The 18,550-nt window shown below is 39.1% G+C and overlaps 1 protein-coding gene across 1 annotated transcript in view; it reads left to right on the forward strand.

Annotated features, from left to right (window-relative positions):
- thsd7ba (thrombospondin, type I, domain containing 7Ba) overlaps positions 1 to 18,550 on the forward strand; it is a 163,452-nt gene that overhangs the window by 33,907 nt on the left and 110,995 nt on the right. The window lies entirely within an intron of this gene.

Consider the following 18,550-nt stretch of genomic DNA (forward strand, 5'->3'; position numbering starts at 1 on the left):
AATGAAGAAGACAATGCCGAGCTCTCAAGGACTCAGCTCACATAGTGGCATCACAGTATGATAAAGGGTCTGATAGCTTGTCCGACAGTTACAAAACAAGCTTTTAATTATAGGCAAATTTTTGCATTATACATGTTTTCTTGTTAAGCTTCGAGCTGTTGACTGACTGTCCTTTTTGGAGTCTGAGTCACTGGTTGAGGAACACTTGACCCGACAGACAAACAGCTTGCCGCCAAGCGCTATTGTTATGATACCCTGACACCTACTGCCCTATGACTAAAGGCTTGATACACAGGGGGCATTTCAGTTCATTGTTCATCTGTCCTTGTCACATGTATCCAAAAGTACAGATTCCAGTATTTTTGCATTGGTGGATATATAACGAACTACATTCAATCAAGTTATGTACTTTAGTACAAAGGCCATCTTGTCCAACTTCATACTTCTATTCCACATCTCAGAGGTAGATATTGTACTTTTCACTCCTTTTTTCTGACAGCTTTAAAAAATAAAATTAAGTGTTCCTGTTTGTGTTGAGGAACTTCTCCTTCCTAAGCTAAATAAATTATTTAAAATCTTGGATTTTCTTGACAATACATTGTCACAAAGCTGAAAACATGCCTGTTTTTCTAAGCTCATTAAAAGTTTACTTCTTAGAAAAGTTTTAGTTCTCACAGGACAGTGATGCCACAAACATACGATGATTTTAGCTAAAATGAGCTCAATCACAGTAAAATCTGACTAAACCGGCACTGCTGCTGTGCTTCTGACATGCCGGTTGGATAACACTTTTACCTGGATAAAAGTTGAAGTCCGAAGTAAGTTAGTCCTTTTGTAAAAACGGTAGTGGTTTAAGGATTTGTAATCCCAAATCTGCCTTTTATGTAAATGTTATTGTTATTTTTATTTCTTTTGTTTAGTCAGTTATTACAGATAAAGTTATGGGGAACTTCTATAAAAACTAATGTGTCTTTTAAATGTATTTATTATTCAAGTATTAAACATAAAAGTAATGCATTTCAAATTGTTTTTAATAAATAACACGTCTAGTTAACGTCTAGTTAACATGAGAAAAAAACAAACCATTGCATTAAATGCGACCCTTTTTACATTGAACTTGTAACAGCATTAAATGAAAAAATGACATGTAATTATCAATTTATCCTCTGTGATCATGGATTTTCAACACGTGCAGTTAGATTTAATTGAGGAAGATAAATCTCTCATAATTTTTATATATTTACAAAAATAACAAAGCAATGTCTCCCCTTCATTCATTTCTGCCTTATATTATTAATTTGATTTTGCCCGATTTGTCATGTCATGTGAGGGAGATGAAGATGGTACACCTCCAACTATCAGAACTCCCAAACTATCCATTAGTTTGCTGTCCTTTCCAATAAGTCTCCCAGAGCAATGGAATCGGATGTGTCTGCACATCTCTAATGGACTCAGTGATAACAACTACTGTGGCTTCGCGGTGGCTGATGGCTTTGTTTGGCTCCCTGATAAAGACAGGCCAGAGACTGTTGTGTTGTGTATTTTGGCTGAGGTGATCGTGGGGGTATCAGTGTACAGCAGCATACAGCAGCCCTACAGAGTATATTGAGCGATTTTTCAATTTCACATTTGAGAGCATACTGTATTATTTCTATATTGTTCTTCCACTATGAGGTGAGAAATAGAAAAAAAATATGAGTTTGTTGCAGCCGAACACTGAGCTCTTGCCGACTTTGGCATCAGGGAAAGTAACGTCTTCTCTATCTCATGTGGTTTCTACTGTTGCGTTATTAAGTTGGACTAAACAGAGTTTGAGAGATGCTTCTGAATGCTATTTTGTCCAGTCATTATTTATTTGACCTCCCACAGATGAACATAAAATGAGGGAGCATCTGATTAATATCTGAGGGACATTGGGAGCACAAATGACAGATGGAGGATAGGTGAAGTATTTAGCCTCTGCAGGTTCCACTCCGCAGGCTACCTGACGCAGGTAATCGCTTCTTGTGTCACAGACTCTCTCTTGGCTCGGGGTCCTCATTGAACTGGTCCTCACCTCATCATTTTGTGGTTGATTAAAGGGAAAAACAAAATTGCTCCGATTGAAGTCTGCACCATGAGATGGATCTGGAACATGAAAAGCCTGTGGACAAAGATGCTTTCAAAAACAGTGGTGTATTCATGGACACCAGCCATGTTTTAGTGACAGTGAGGCAGATGTTTTTTTGGAGGACTGGAAGATCAATACTGAAGTGTTCAGTATCCTGATGTCTCCTTTTGTGAAATGTTGTCTACAACACACCTTTCTTCAGTCAAGTAATTTTACTTAAATGCATTTTGAGTAGCCAATAAAATCTAGGGCAGGAACAATACCTCGTCCTTGCTTTTCCCATCTACTCACAGCACACACAGAGAAAAAGAAAAAAAACACAATTTGATGGTGTGAGCACAGCTTCAAGTGCTGCTCCGCCAGAAAGAGCACAAAGCATGCCTCGGTGTTATTAACATAAACTCTTGATGCCTCTCAAGGCTTTTTGAGTTAAATTACGTGATGTCTCTAGCATCTTACAGCTGTTTTATGCAAGTTGAGCAATGTTGAACAAACAGACATCTTTATAATTACTGTTATTAAACAAAAAACAAAGAAAGAAGTCAGATCTTTGGCATTTTGTGTATACCGACGCAAGCACTGTGAAATATAATAAGTGTTATTTTCTAGCAACATGTTCCAGTAAATTGCGCTGAACCTTTCAAATGTAGAAGACAACTTGCAGAACATATGGTGACATAATGAAAAATGAGGGTCTGGAGGCCAGAGCAGGGTGCAAAGTCTTTAACTGACAATGGAGGCGTGAACTGGAGTCCTGTCCCTGTAACAGTAATAATAATGCCAATCTCTCCTTAAAGCACCATTAATAGATTGTTCTGGTCACCTGAGGACAGCAGAGCAAGATATTATCAACATATTATTGTCTTATCAGTGTCAGGGTCGTTGAAAGAATGCATTACTTAACTTATTTACCCCCTGTACAAGGTAATTTGTTACACTACTCGTCGCACTACATGTGTGTTATTCTGCAACGCTGCCTGAGATGTACTGTCATATAATAGCCATTTAAAGATATAATGTTAAACCTGACATATGCCCACATATCAGCCTCCTAATGAAGAGGACATGCACAACATCTTTCTTTAATTCTCTTTCAGTGGCGGCTGACACGATCCAAACTCGCTCAAACAACTCACTCACCAAAGTCTAGCTTATTTGACCTGTTTTTCACTAAAGCAGTGATTATACTTATTCGTCTTCTGCTTCTTTTATTATATACATATATATGCCGATACACATAATATAAATTGATGTAGACACGAGCCGCTAAAGGAGAAAAACCTTCAGAGGGCCTTGATCTGGGCGCTCTCCACTGCAAAGGTTACCCAGAGTGAAAGATACAATTATTGAAAGGAGGGGAAAGAGTGAAAAAATGAAACCAAATACAAGATTCCACACACTGGCAGACATTCAAATATGAAAGTGCAAAAAGTAATTTAAGCACAGTTTGGGTCAGTGGATTTTCTATAAAGATAATCCACAAGTATGACATTGCAGAAATAAAAACAAACCTTCGATAGCTTTCTTAAATTGCAAACTGCAAAGCATCCCACATTAAAAGAGCTGTCAACATATAAAGCAGTCTGTAGTTGGTCGACTTGGTAAACAAACCTGACGATGCCTGATTGTAAAAGCAAAGGTTGAGATGAACGAGTGCTCGTCCATACTGAGTTACGGTAATATATAGTTAATCTTTGAGAGGATGCACCTTCCCACTGTTTTATTTTGTGGTGCTAAAGCAAGTTCATATTTTCCAGCTCCCGAATACCCAAAGGTATAACGGTAGCTTCAAGACAGCTTTGACAAATCTCAATTTCACCAATTTATTCCGGCCACGTCAACCATCATGCTAACATTTCAGCCTGGTGGATGCTATGATGAAGGCCAAACATTACCATGTTGGTTGACATGGCCAGAATAAATTGGTGAAACTGAGATTTGTCAACTCAGTCCTGAGGATTTGTGTGCGTGCCACCTTTTTACCGTCTGGTATTCAGAAGTTACGATAAATCTATGCATGGATAAACCACAGACTGATATAGAAGTGTGGCTGCCTCAGTGTGAAATTTTAGTTGAGATTGTGCTAATGTGCTTTTCTCCAAGATAGAGACTCATCAAGTTATGATAATGTGTTCCTCATCAGAGTCAGCAGAAGACCGCCCAGGCTGAAAAGCCCCTCCACGGGGGAAGTAGACGGTATCACAGTGTTGAATTTCATGGGTATCGGTTGAGGTCAGGCTGATCGTTACGCAAGCATGCATGAAAAGGCATGTTTGAGGATATATCAGCTGGTTATGCAGATAATGGAAGAACTTTCAACTCAAGAAAGAAGGTAATTGATCAGTAACTGAAATGTGATTACAGTTTAAGAATGCATACGTCACTGCGTCACAGACAAACAAATGTGATTACAACACTACATCTTATCAAGTGATGGCGAATGTGCTACCAATCGATCGCGTATTTACACATTAGGATGATTTTGCGGCTCTGTTTTACTTTCTACCAAAATATAAAATAACCTCCTTCGCACCTGAATGTTCCACTGCGTTCACCATCTAGTAACTAACCTTGTTTGCCGTTTGGTGCTGAGCAGGTACTGTAGCGCATAATGGGTTAATCAGAGCTTTTTGGAGAGAAAATAGCTGCCTGCTGCAGATGGAAAAAGGGTTGATGAGGGTGGTGAGACTGAACCAAACAGCAAACTGCTAAAAAAGGCTGAAAAGCTCTGTAGAACTGACAGGTGGAATGACCCCGTACACATCCCTTACAGTCTCTGTGTGACCTTAACCAAGTAAACATAACTATGTCATAGAGGAACCAATAAGAGCATGTTGATGTGGCTCCTTTTAAGCACTGAAAGACCATTTTTGTTGTTTAGGTACTTGAGCACCTGTGAGACATAGTTTACATTGTTCTGGGAGATGAAAACCTTCCTTGACTCGGTTTGAAGTGCTCTCACCTCACACTTGAGCAGAAATAGAGCAGCACTTCAGAAATCGCGGCTCAATCTGAGAGCAGCTCAAGGAAAACCTCTGGGGTGCGTCAGTAATCACTGCTCAAATGAAGTTTCAGCAGATGTTCAGCCATGACAACCTTGTCAAGGCTCCCCTCAAACACATACGAGGAGTAGCGCTTCATAGCCCCTGCGCAGTCAGCTTTATTCCCTGTTCTTCCTGCAGTGCTTCCAGAAACCAGCCAATACATTTCTCTTTTTTTTTCTCTTTTCAAGTCCTTCATTTCTTTGACACAAACCCTCCTGCACTGTGTCTCATGAATTTATGTCGAATTATCCTGCGTTGTTTATCAAAAAATAAGTTGTTTTTATTGATTGATTGATATTGTGTTTAGCTTAGTTAGCATGTTTAGTACTGCAACTTCGTTTTTACCACCGTGCTCTATGCTAAAGTCACAAAATGCTCATTGATTGCTGAAGAGACAAGTTTAGCACCAGTGGAGTAACATTTGGAAAAGTGTATTTCTTCTTCATGGGTCCTGCCCACACCCATTTTCAGTCAGTCAGGGTTGTTAGCACATGCTCACCTCCGCCACTGGGTTAGGTTGCCAGGTACCAAAACACATATCCCATGCAGAAACTGAAAAACACCCTCTTTGAAATCAGGAGATTAATGGGAGACATTGCAAATCCATAGCACAGCAGGAATAATGGTTAACATCTGTGAAAATTGGGGCTGCTGACAGGTGTGCTGGTGGTGTCCAGTGGATACAATATTTATTGACAGATTACCAGGGAAAAATCCTCTTAACAATTCTCAGATTTGCACCGCTGGATGTAACTTTTTTGTATTTTATAGAATAATCAGAGGACAAATCATACAAAATGCTGCATTGCCATGGCCCTTGTCACCTGCATTATCAAAACACCACGGTCGTTCCTCAGGTTGTTGCCTGTAGATATGGCCATTAGTTCTGCTCCTGTGCTTACAGGGGAGAAATCCCAGGTCAGTGGAAGACAGTGAGACAGAGGAGTGAATGACATCCTATCCAATTACTTGTCACCTCTACACAGGCTGGTGCAGAGACTAGAGGAGACCACATGAGACAAGCAATTACACGGAAAAAGATTCTGATCACCGGAGAGGTACAGCGCACCTCTGTCTGGCCCCCACTGTAGTCTTCATGTCTTAAAGTGATACCAACTGAAGTACTGTGGCATTAATACGTGTAAACACATTGATTCGCAGAGAAACCCTGGAGGGGGTTTCCAGCCTGAATCAAAGTGGGATCTATATGAATAAATGAAATCTTAGAGGAAATACATTATGTGCTTTGCAGATAAACTGCCAAGTCTCCCAAGGCCAGTTAATAGAACAGCCCAACATTGATTTCAGGAGAGGAAGTCCTGTCTGGATTCGGCCATGAGCATATTTAGCAAGACAGCGGGACATGCCACGTTCACTATTAGGAAAAGATGAAATGTCACTGGCATTGGATTTATCGTCAAACCGGAGTATAGAAAAATGGTGCCCTGCTGTGTTGTGCTGACACAACATTACACATAATTGTATGCCATTTGTCAGCCTGTGACTGTTTGGGACTTTACACCTTTCAGTTATGATCGCATTTTACAACCCAAATTAACTGATGTACAGCAGAGTCTGAGAGGGGAACCAAGTTAAGTTCCCAATTTAACCCATTTATTAACACATTAATTAACCTCATTTCAGCTTGCTTTTAGTGTAGTCTGATGGCCCTTTCAGGCCCAATGGGTCAACGCCACCACTGTGCTCTGAAACCCATTATTTCCAGTGGCTTGCACCCCGGCACACAGGCTTTTTTGCTGTGTCAAACAAAACACTGCTATGCGAACGAACCATCAACGCAGTCTCACATCAGAATGTGTAATAGCTACATTTGTCCACAGCACAAGAAGTATTAGTTTAAATAATGGGACTAAAATCGTGAGGTACTTTTAATCTGCCTGTTCTTTTCTTTTGTCCTGCGTTCATGTCACATGACTGTCAAGTTTCTGTGAAATGATAAAACATGGCAGACATTTCATTTCATTATCAGTGGAAAATGCAATGTTTCAAAAATATTTTTAGCAAGGAATGTATGTTTTATTTTCATAATCTTTGTTCAGTGAAGGTGTACGATCTATAGTTTGTTGTTGTTGTTTTGTTATGATGAAGATTGATTCAGGTTTTGTCCAAAAAGTGTAAAAATACAACATTTTCTATTGTTGCACGGTGGTTGCTATGGACTCTCTATTTCTGAAACCACATAGTTTGCACGTTTGTATTGTTGTCTTTGTGTTGTGTAGTTAACTGAGCCGTTACTTTATTTGTATTATGCTTCAAAGTCCGGCATACATCCTGGACGCGCCCAAGGAGCATATATTCATAGTTCAACCCAGCGGTGGTTTGAAAGGGCCACTAAGAGAGCCCCATGTTTTGGTTTTTTTTCTTCAGTCCCATCTTTACGTATCTCTAACATCTTATAACTGCTGTTGTTGGTTTTATTGTATATCTCCTAACTTCCTATTGTATTGCTTTGATTTAGATTGTATCATCTAGCACCATTTTTTGCTTTGCCTTCTCTGTATCATCAAATTCTTGTATTTTAGGTAGCTTTTATTTCTTACATCATGCATACCTGCATTGAGGCAGACTCTGACCCATCTTTTGTAACTGGAAAGCACATCGGGTCAGCTCATGTTTTTTTTTAATGCACATTTGAAAGGTTTAGCAGTGTAAACTTGTCCCTAGATATACTGTAAAGTAGAGTGTCAAACATATAGAAGATACAGACAAATCTGACTGACTGAAACTCAACATCAAGCGCCTTTACAAAATCCATTCAAAGGGTCCAGGATCTTTATCATGAAGGCATGGAAACCCAGGAAAATGGTGCTGCTCATGGCAGCTGCTTTGACATTATTTTATCCCACCCCACCTTGTCTTGACTTAACAGAACGAAGCCTGTGTTTTCAACAGAGCCCATTTGAAACTCTCTGACAGCCCACTGCTGTGGGCAGGTTAACATATACAGGGTAGTAGCAAAGACAAATGGGACTTAAGCAATGACCCGGAAAAAATATATCAGGCAGAGCAGAAAATAAGAAATGCAAGCTTATTCTTCATCTGTACAGTCACAGATACAGATGAATCGTTCTCCAGCTACCGGTGAGCAAAGGTTTTCACCTCAGCTGAAGGTGGGTATGCTTCAACACAGCACAATGGTCTCAAACGAACGGCTTTAGCAAACATTTAGTCATGTTATAGTTTGTATGTGTACTTATTTTACATAAATTCTTAATAGATATATTGTAAAAGGGTGTCTTTGGATATAGATTATTGTTGTCTTTCTCAAATTGTTGTTGGTGCAATGTCAGTCTTTCCTGGCATACGAGTACTATATTAGCCCAAAAGGTAGCCTTAAACTTCCTCTGATTGAAATACTCCTGAGTTAGATGATTGAAGTTTGGAAGCTATGTTATATTATCATCAGTGTTTTTGTGTATAGCGGTGGTGACAGTGTAATACAGGAAATATATCAGCGCTTGTTTATATCAAAAGCTGCTGAATTGCCACCTTCCATGATTGCATATAAATATGGATCATTGGCATATTTATGCAGCCGGTCACAAAGCCGTGTTGTTTGTTTTGCTCTGCAGGCTGAAGAGAGAAAAATCCCCAGAAACCAGAAAGTGAATACATCAAAAAGGGCACCGCTTCGTTATGACTTCTGGTATTTCTTGTGGCTCCACCTCACACTGTTGTCTGACTGCTGTGCAATTCAAACACTGTCCTTTCCCCACACAGTGACTCTCTGAAGGAATCATGCTAATACTGACTAAAGATGATTGATTATTCACTTAGAAGTCTTCATGCTGGTATTAAAATTATCCTCCTCATGATCTACTGCAATATCGATTTGAGATAAATCAGAGCAGAGGAGCTCGTGTGGTTTTTACAGTACAGAGGGTGAGGATGGCTCTTTGAACCGTCACACCTCGTGAAGTCAGGCCAGAGACTCCAGATGCTGTGGATGTATTTGTCTTTATCGCGCACAATCTTGGACACCAGTAATCAGATTTTCATTAAAGAAAGAAAGGAAACGAGTTTTATTACGACACTTTGGCGTTTAAAAATGACATTGTATGGCTGCAGTACAGCATGTATTTGCTTAGTTACTGATTGGCCCAAATGGGTATTACATCACTCAGTGGACACAACATGTGTTAGTGTTGTCTTGTTTATACTGCTGGCCATTCAGTTAATGATTAGGCATTCAAGTAGGTCTGGCACTGGTGCTGTAGGGCTGAATGCTAAATTATCACAAAAGCCCATTGGGGCCATGTGTATAGTGCTGCAGCCCCAGGGTGCTTAATTCATTAGTGTGGGATATTGAAGCTGCATTTGATGCTTTGCCTCGGGATAATGCAAGCTGCAATAAGCATCTCATTGTCAAGCCAAAACACAAATACCATAATGCATTCACTTATTGAGCATTTATGGAAATGTCTGATTTATATTCAAGCAGGAAGGTCAATCTTCTCACAGTGGCTGCTCATTCTTTTTATTATCACACATTATTTTTAGCTGCAGGTGATGATGATTTTTTTTTGTCACTTAATTTACTTGTGAATTCTCCCCCTGAATGATTTTTTAACTCCTCCTGCTCACAGTTCACAAATTGTCCCTGTAACCTGCTACATAAACAGTTGGTTAAAACGAGCTGATTCAGGCCTTCTGGAGATGGATTGACTGGCTGATGATAATCTGATGAATTTCTGCATATATGAATGCTGTAATTGAGGATGCACCTAGCTGCTCATAAATTACAACTGATGGAAGTGTGGCATGGGGGACGGCTCCGTGCATAATGAGGCTCAGTGGCACAGGTATCATTTAATTAAAAAGTGTTGTGACAAAAGACGCATGTATCCAGACAGTCAAACTTAACTCAGGCAGAGAAGTCGAAGATGGATGGTGAGTAAACTCAGCAGATGTTCGTGAGGAAAATGCACAGAAAGCTGCAGCGTGGAGAGAAACAATATTATGTTCCCCCTCCAGAGCTGAGGTATCTGATTTTTTTTTAAAACAGTTCAAGATATATGTTGATATGTTGAAACTTTATACTTTGTTATAAAGTCAGGTCATAAACATGAAACGTTATCATGATATGACACGTATTATGGAAATTTCTATATGGTACACACTTATCAGTTGTTAGCTGAAATGTTTTACAATTTATCCTGCTAACTAGACTGCAATTTGGTCAACAAATGCTCAGAAGAGCTTTGCATCTGTTTTTTTGTGATAGGTATCATGGCTAAAAAAAATACCACCCTTTCATTCAGAAGCTCTTTGGGCCTGCGTCAAATCCAGCTTTTTGGGTGTTAAAGTTTAAAGTTGCACTGGTAAATGTTGTACATTAACAGCTCTGACACGGTCGCCTGAAGTTGGAAAGTTCAGTAGAAATTGTATAAAGACTTTACTGAGCTTACTCAATGATGCTTTTACCAAATGTAATTAAAGGGACCAGAGAGGCAAAAAGATTTCACAGTGGTGAAATCACAGTTTTCTCTAGACGAAGCGCCGCTCGCTGCTGTTTAAACAACAACAGTTTACTGCTTTGCTGTTTGCTTCTTCTCTGTCTCCGTCTGTCTGGTTTCGGGGCATGGTGGAGATTGCTTTTGTTGTGTTACTTGTTATTGTCGTACAGCTTTGCTATCATTTGTCCAACTTAAGGGTTGAACTGAACACTGCTGAAAGAGAGAATACGGTTTCAGTCATGCAACATTGGCTAAATTTAATTTCTCTCTTTTCCTGTGTTGTACTGAAGTCTGCTCAGACTCTTACAAAGTTTTTCTCCCTATTACCAAGATGTAAATGGAATAGTAAATATAGCAGGGACCCGTGGGGGTGCTGGAGCCCCCCGGAGGTGTAAGCAAGGCGACATAAGTGCGACAGGAATGAAGGAGCTGTGGGTGACTGGTTCCTCCTGAGGGGCTGACAGATGCTGATGCTGACAGATCGAGAGAGTGATTATTCAGAGCTCTGGAGATGAACTAGTGCTTGTGTTAGCTGGCTCCCCTGGCAGCGGAATCAGTCCCAATCACACCTCCATAAATCACACACACATATCCCTGGCACAGTGTGAAAACAGCACCATTGAGCAAAGGTGGTCATGCTGATGAAAGAGTGGTTATCAGGATGGAGTGCCATCAGTGACCACAGGAGCAGAGCACTCAGCTGCTCACTGTTGACACTGAAGCTCTTTATAAGCTCAGCTGTGAATTGCTGCTCATATCTTATTTTTGTGGAGGGCTTTTCATGTCTATTTTAGGGTGTAACCCATATAAGATTATTTATTTCGGTCTTGTCAGCTTTGACTGAATTGAGAACATCTCTTCAAGCACATTACAGAGCAGGAATGTTGGAGGTGGGGTTGTGACTACATGTTTTTTTAAATTAAATTTGACTGATACGTTGTGTCTAATTTTTCTCATCAGCACGACGTAGATGTTATCACAGCCGCGAGTGATCTTGTGTACCCTTTTCCTCTCTTCTGACAGAAACAACACGTCTCTCCTGTTCAAAGTGCTTCAAGTGTCTTTCAGGTTGGCAGTTTACATCATGTAACGCCAGAGTTCAAACCATTAATTCAAAGTGTCGCAAAGTCATGTTGGTTCAGTTTAATACAATGTGCTGCAGCGTAAATAAACACACAGATATACCAAGTAGTGAATGGAAATATCCAAGATAGTCAATGACACATACTGTAGTGAGAATCTGAACTCATGTGTTGATTAAAGTCCATTTTCGGCAATGCATAAACTTGAGGCTCCTCTTCTCATGCGCCTGTTCTTCTAATTTCGGCTATTTTTGTTTGGCTTCATGTTTTATGCAGCTCATTTTCAACTTAATTTAAATATTGAATCTCAAGCCTTATTTACATATGGCCTTTTGATTATGAAGGCTAATGTAACAAGATATTTTTGGCCTTCAAGTTCCTGTTATTTGACCTCTTAATAGTGCTCTCGCTCCCTATGAAGCTCATTAGTCGTAAGTCTGCTCGGTCCAGTACTCTGTTCATAGACAGTGATGGAAAGTAACTAAGTACTTTCATTCAAGTACTGTATTCACGTACAATTTTTAACTTACTTTTACTTTGTTTGAGTATTTCCATGTTATGTTACTTTATACTTAAACTCCATCACATCACAAGATTGAAGAAACCTCAGGAAGAGCCAATGAGGAGGGATCCCTCTCCCAGGTCTGTCAAAACACTGTTTTTTTTTAGTTTAAAGTAATGATTATAAAGTTATAGTATGCGATTTTTTACTTAAACTTGCAATCGACACGTATTCTGCTTCAACATACATCATGAAGTAAATGTTGATTGCACAATATAATGGATATAGAATATGGAAACTTCAATGTTTACGTTGGTTCCCTATAAACCTCGCCATCGCTATACAATTTTGTTTGCCACCGGGCAGGGCACGAAGTCACCCTGAGAAAGGAAGGTTAAGTGGCGGTCCATCTCTTAATAGTCTAAATGATTAAATAAACTCATGTTTTGTCTCGTGTTGTTGTTATTTGTGACTCTTAGCAAAACAGAAACAATCCAGTTGTCTTTACTGCAGCGGCGCCAACAATTATACCACTTGGAAACACGAGGGGGGAAATGTTGTTTGTTGCCACCTTAATTAAAGAATTTGAATCACAGAAAGAGTTGACTATAACAAAAGGAGTGTAACAACAGCCCCTTCCCACAGGGGCTTCCATCCCACCCAGAATCATTCCAGTGTAGCTCCAATGACATCGTAACGCAGCTTTTTCTACATTTCTCTCTGCTGTTGTCCACCTCGTTAATACTGGCAGACGCCAAATGTACTCTGATTGCTCACAGTCATGGCAACACTGAAAAACCACAGTGTAAATGTCTCAATACACCATCACATGTAGGTCATATTTTGTTCCACATGTCCATGTGATCTGAATTGGAGTTGAAATGAAAATAAAAAACATCTCTTTGCTGTTTATGCCAAACATGTCTTGTGAGAGAAAAGGTCTGATCTTATTCACATCTCGCTGCAGTGTGAATGAAGATGAAAGGATGATAATAATTATTGTGACAGTATTTATGCACGACATAAAACACATGCATCTGCTGCAACAGCCTCGGCGTGTTTCACGCTGTGTCAGACAAAGATGGCCATGTTCTCGGTACTGCACCTCTTTATGTTTATTTGCACGTCCCAGTTCCTGAAATTAAACCATTGCACAAGTCATTTATCGCCTCTCCTGTGTGAAAAAACTATTTCTGAATTAATGTAACGGTTGTAATTCTTTATCCTTTGTGCTTTTGATATGTTCAGTCGAAGATCATACGGACATAATAATGTTAGCTACACTGTAAGTCCCCATTAACATTGCAAAGCCAAGATGAATAAACTCAATAATGTGCTTCGATGAACTATGAAACAATTCAGCAGTTTGAAATATTGCCCCCTTAAGCAGAAAGCAACAGCTCCAGAGCAGCTCTGTCATGTCAATGATTGGCCAGGAAACAAAGTGTTAACAACAGATTTCTCTGGCAGGAAAATGGCATAAAACAGTTTCAGCTAGTTGTCATTTGAAAGCAATTTAGGAAGCAGTAGGATCTCATTATTACATCAATTTAATTCCAATTAGAAGAAATGAATCAAATAATCCTTTTCATAGCATGTGGCAAAATAACTGGATGAGAAGTGAATGCAGATAATCACATCGTATCAGCAAATTGATTTCATTTTTTTTTCTACTTTTTCTGATTTATGTCTTTTGAAAATGAGGACAGAAGGTCAAAAACTAAATTAGCGGGGCACAAATCCATTTTTTGGATGGAGTTCTTATGAATCACAAATTAATTTAGCATTTCATTCAATTGCAATTCAATTTGCCCTTTTTCTAATAACCTGATCCTACACATCCTGCAGACATTCACACAGCGTGATTAAGTGCATCATGTTCATGTGTTCCGATATAGATTCGAGAACATATTGAAAGACGGTAGGCCTAGATCCAAGTCCTCAACAAGAGGCAAGAAGCAACCAGAGAAACAGTGCAGTGGGCTGCCGACACTTGGCAACCAGCTCTCTTTGAAGTTTTAATTTCCTAATTTATTCTTTATTAACAGGCCAGGACCATTAACCTCTCGTTAACCAAATGCTGTTAGGCTGCAGTATGTTCATGATGACAGCTGTTTTCATGAGACCGAACATCAATTTGTGTTTTATATTCTACAGCAGAAGAAAGTGAAGTGAGCAATGTGTGTTGGGAGAGTCTGATAGCTATTAACAGCGACTCCACACAGCCAGCCTGTTCATTTGAACCTCCAGTTACACTTTAAAATAATGGCACAAGTTATATACTTAAGTAATGCCAAGACAAATGCATGACTGATGATGATTTAATGCATGAATCAACGCAGGATGTATTATGAGTTCCTGTTGCTCACCGTTAACAAATGATCAAGTTACTATGACTTTATTGTCACACTTAATCAGTTAATTCACAGTTATTTCACGCATTAATCGACATGCAATCAAATTAGCTTGATTCCAGTTACAAATAAATGTTATTTATGTTACTGCATTTATGTTTATTGTGTAAATGTTGGCATCTGACGACCAGTTTGGTTTGCTGAATATTTCTATGAGAACAGGTACTGCTCTGCTTTCAGAGAGGCAAAGCAAATACATGTTCTATGCCTAATGTGATCATTTAATATGTTCACATGTTTATTTATGTGTGAAGTAACTGTGAACACTGATGATCTATTCAGTGTGAAGTAATCACATGAAGTCATAATGACTTGATAATTTCTTGATGATGATGAGCAACATGAGTTCATGATAAATCCTCAATTAAATCCAGCCCGTTCTCACTCGAGATGTGTCAAATACAGCAGCCACGGTCAGTGACATGAGTTACATCACTTACATTACATAAGTTACGAGACTGAACATATAAGTATGATCTTTTACTAAACCTAACCAAGTTTTGTGACACGTTTATGCAAAAATGTACCCAAACACAAGACAAGCACAGATGCAGACAGGTAAAGGAACAAAAAGTAAGCTTTACTGCTGATAACCAAAGTCCAAAATTCATAAAGCAAACTATAAAATGGCAACAAAGAAATTCCAAGAAAACTAAAAAGTTATCCAAAAACAGAGAACAAACTGGAAATATTTTTAATGTTTGACTTTACTAATGCATTGTTAATCGTGATCAATATGAATAATCCACAAATAGTCGAGTTTAATCTTTATTTTTTATTAGTTAGTAGACAGCAAGAAATAATTGTGTGAGGAAGTGTGTGTTTAAGGTCAGGATGACTTCGTTGGAAAGTGATGGAAAAGGGGATATTATGGGAATACGGGTGTTTAACCTTGAAAGAAGAGAGATTACGGTGTCAACAGTAACTCAAATGTGATAAGGGTTAGCTCCTGTGAGGATAAGAAAATATTATGTAGAGAAAGAATGATGTAATGGTACTGAGCACATGAATGATCACATTATGGTGTCTAAAACTCAGAAATTCCTTTTTGGGAGGAACTTGAAAGGACATAAGTTTAGTGAGACTTAGTTTTGTTGTGCCTGCTTCTTGACAATAAAACCCAATCTTCATTGAACTCTGAACATTGTTTGAGTGCATTTTTTTTAATAAAATGTGGACGGCAATCTGAACTCATCTGGCCAAAGTGAAGATTTCCTTTTCGGCAAAACCATAAAGCCATGTGGAACAAATCAGGAACAAGGGGAACACATGATGACCAGGGGCAGGATGAAAACAGGACTGACGTGGTGGAAAATGAGACAGGTGTACACAGAAAAAGGGCAAGAAAACAGACAAAGGGAGGAAGTGGAAAGTAACATTAATCAACATTTCATAGGAAATCACAAAACTAAAAGCCCAAATTGCCTAACCCTAACCAAGTATTTTTTATTCCTCAACCTAACCAAACCACAACCATTTGACAACGTTAATAACAGTCCAAAACCTGTAACTATGTGAATTGTTTGTCAGCATGCTTTATTCTGAAAGTCTAACCAAATGTTGCGTGACGTCGCATATCATGTATTGTTACTAGCTTGACAGGGGAGGCTTTCACATCCAAAACTGACACTAGGGTAGGTAAAGTGTCATAGTTTGAAGCTTAAGGGCACTGACCGAGGTGCTGTATTTGACAAGTTGGGAGAGAGAACCTGTTGATAACATCATCATGAGTCACGCATGAATTAAACATTATTTAAGTATATGATTTATACCCTTATTATGAAGTGTTACCAAGCCTTCTTGCTGTGAGGCGAGAGTACTAACAACCAATGCACTGTGGCACCGTCCTCTACCTGTCACTTCAATTTTACTTTAACACAGTTTTCTGCCCCATATGAATAAGTAAAAGTCATATTTCTTTTCTTTTCATGCATCTTACATCAACTGAAATACATTAATTTATGTCGAAATCTATATTTTTTTTTATAGTGTCACAGCTTCCCCAGATGTGAAGGTGGCTGTGAAAAGTTTGCAGCTCCCCTTCTTCACAGAATTATAATCTGTGGTCAGCCTGAATTCATGCAAGTATTACACTTTAAACTACAAGTTGATGCTCATGCAGGTTTTCACAATGAAAGAGGAGAAAAACGGTATCAGCGATTTTGTTCCCTCTCCGACCACGCAGTGCTTCTATGTTCCACTGTTTGTGTGACAAAAGCACAGTTATTTTCACCCTCACACTTTGATGCTGCCAGTAGTCATGGCCAAGTGCGGTTCTGTTTCACGCAGCGGGCTCAACCACATCATCACTCCGTAATGTTAGCGAATACCCGAAATTCAGGCTGCCACTCTCTTGCACAACTTAACTTTGTGTGAAATTTATTGGACTGAGCTTTTTCATGAGGAGAGAAAACAGCATTTTGCACCTTTGTGAGTGTAGCTAGTTCAACGTGGCCCTAAGCTTTATGTGTCAATACGACCTAATGTTCTCATAATTTGTGTGCACAATATTTATGTGTCAGAGTTTGTTAAAATAAAGTTTAACCAGAAAAAAAGATTAGAGTTGCCTTTCAGAATACTCAAAGCCCCCCTCCAGTCAAAAATGTGTTTTTCTTCTTGTTCCAACAGTTGAGTGTTGGAGCTTTACTGTGTAGGATGATGCATGCGCACAGTTTCACACTAGAAGGCTGTCCTCACAGTCATTGCTGAAAGTGTACATTTTCTCTGTGCTCATTAAAATTCTGATTTTAAGAGGCGGGTCTACAGGCATGACTTGGGACACCAAGTGGCACCAAGGTAATGTTTGATGACATCCTCTCCTATGAAGAAACTGCGTTATCGCTAGTGTGAAGGGTTCCAGTGTTCATTTTGGTCATGTTGCAAGCAAAATAAAATCACAAAAGAATACAAACATTTTGCAATGAACCAGCCTATCCCACTGATTAACGTGATTGTATGTTACCAAGCCGCGTGTTATGGGTTAAACCAAAGGACCTGAACGCAAGACGGACAAAGGCAGTCAGGTTGAAAACAAAAAGTGAGCTTTATTGAAGTAAAGCTGAAAACCAGTTGGCAGGGGCAGTTCTGAGAACTTAAATAAGTACACAAATACAAAACGTAAGAAGCGCTGGGAACAAATTCTGGAAAGAAAGAAAGAAAACCACAGGGACTAAAGAACAAATGAAACACAGTTGAACAGGGAAAAAAAGATGGAAAAAAGACAAAGAGTGGAAGTGAAAAGCAAAGCGTGACACATGAGGAGATAACTAAAACAGGAAATAAATAAATCAAAAAACTCAAACCATGACACCGCGGCTCCGAACAGCTAGTGCTATCGTAGTTTTAAGTTTTTCAGTTTTTAACAGTCTGGGCCAACTCTACTGTGAAGAATGCTGGAAGGCACCATAGTAACTTTGCATTAACAAGAACTTTTTTATTTCTCTTCAGTGGCAGTGAACAACACACAGCTTTTCAGTATCTGTTATTCTGCAAACTCATATAGTCTACACACTATCTATGGCTGACTACAGTAATGATAGCATGCACGTTTTTGTGACTGCAGCAATGTGCTAGTATACTTTTTGTAAACTTTTGTTGTAAGTTTACAAGGAAGTATACTTACAACATTAAAATCCTTAAAATGTTGGTATACTTTTTTCAGACACATTAGATATTTTTTATCTAATAAATGTGTGCGGGGGATCTTTAACAACTTACAAGGAACATGTATTCATGACAGAGTCAATCAAGTTGACTTTAATTTTACCTCCTACTCTGTTTTTGAACTTTGCAAACAGACCCAGCAGGCATTGACTGAATCAACTGTCACGACTGGTGAAAGATGAACTGTATTAAAACAGGTTCACCACTTTCCCCTTTTGAAGTTTGATGTTGTTGTTCCAAAAACTGTGAACATAGAAA

Source organism: Pagrus major, chromosome 9 (assembly GCF_040436345.1).
Source record: "Pagrus major chromosome 9, Pma_NU_1.0".
NCBI lineage: Eukaryota > Metazoa > Chordata > Actinopteri > Spariformes > Sparidae > Pagrus > Pagrus major.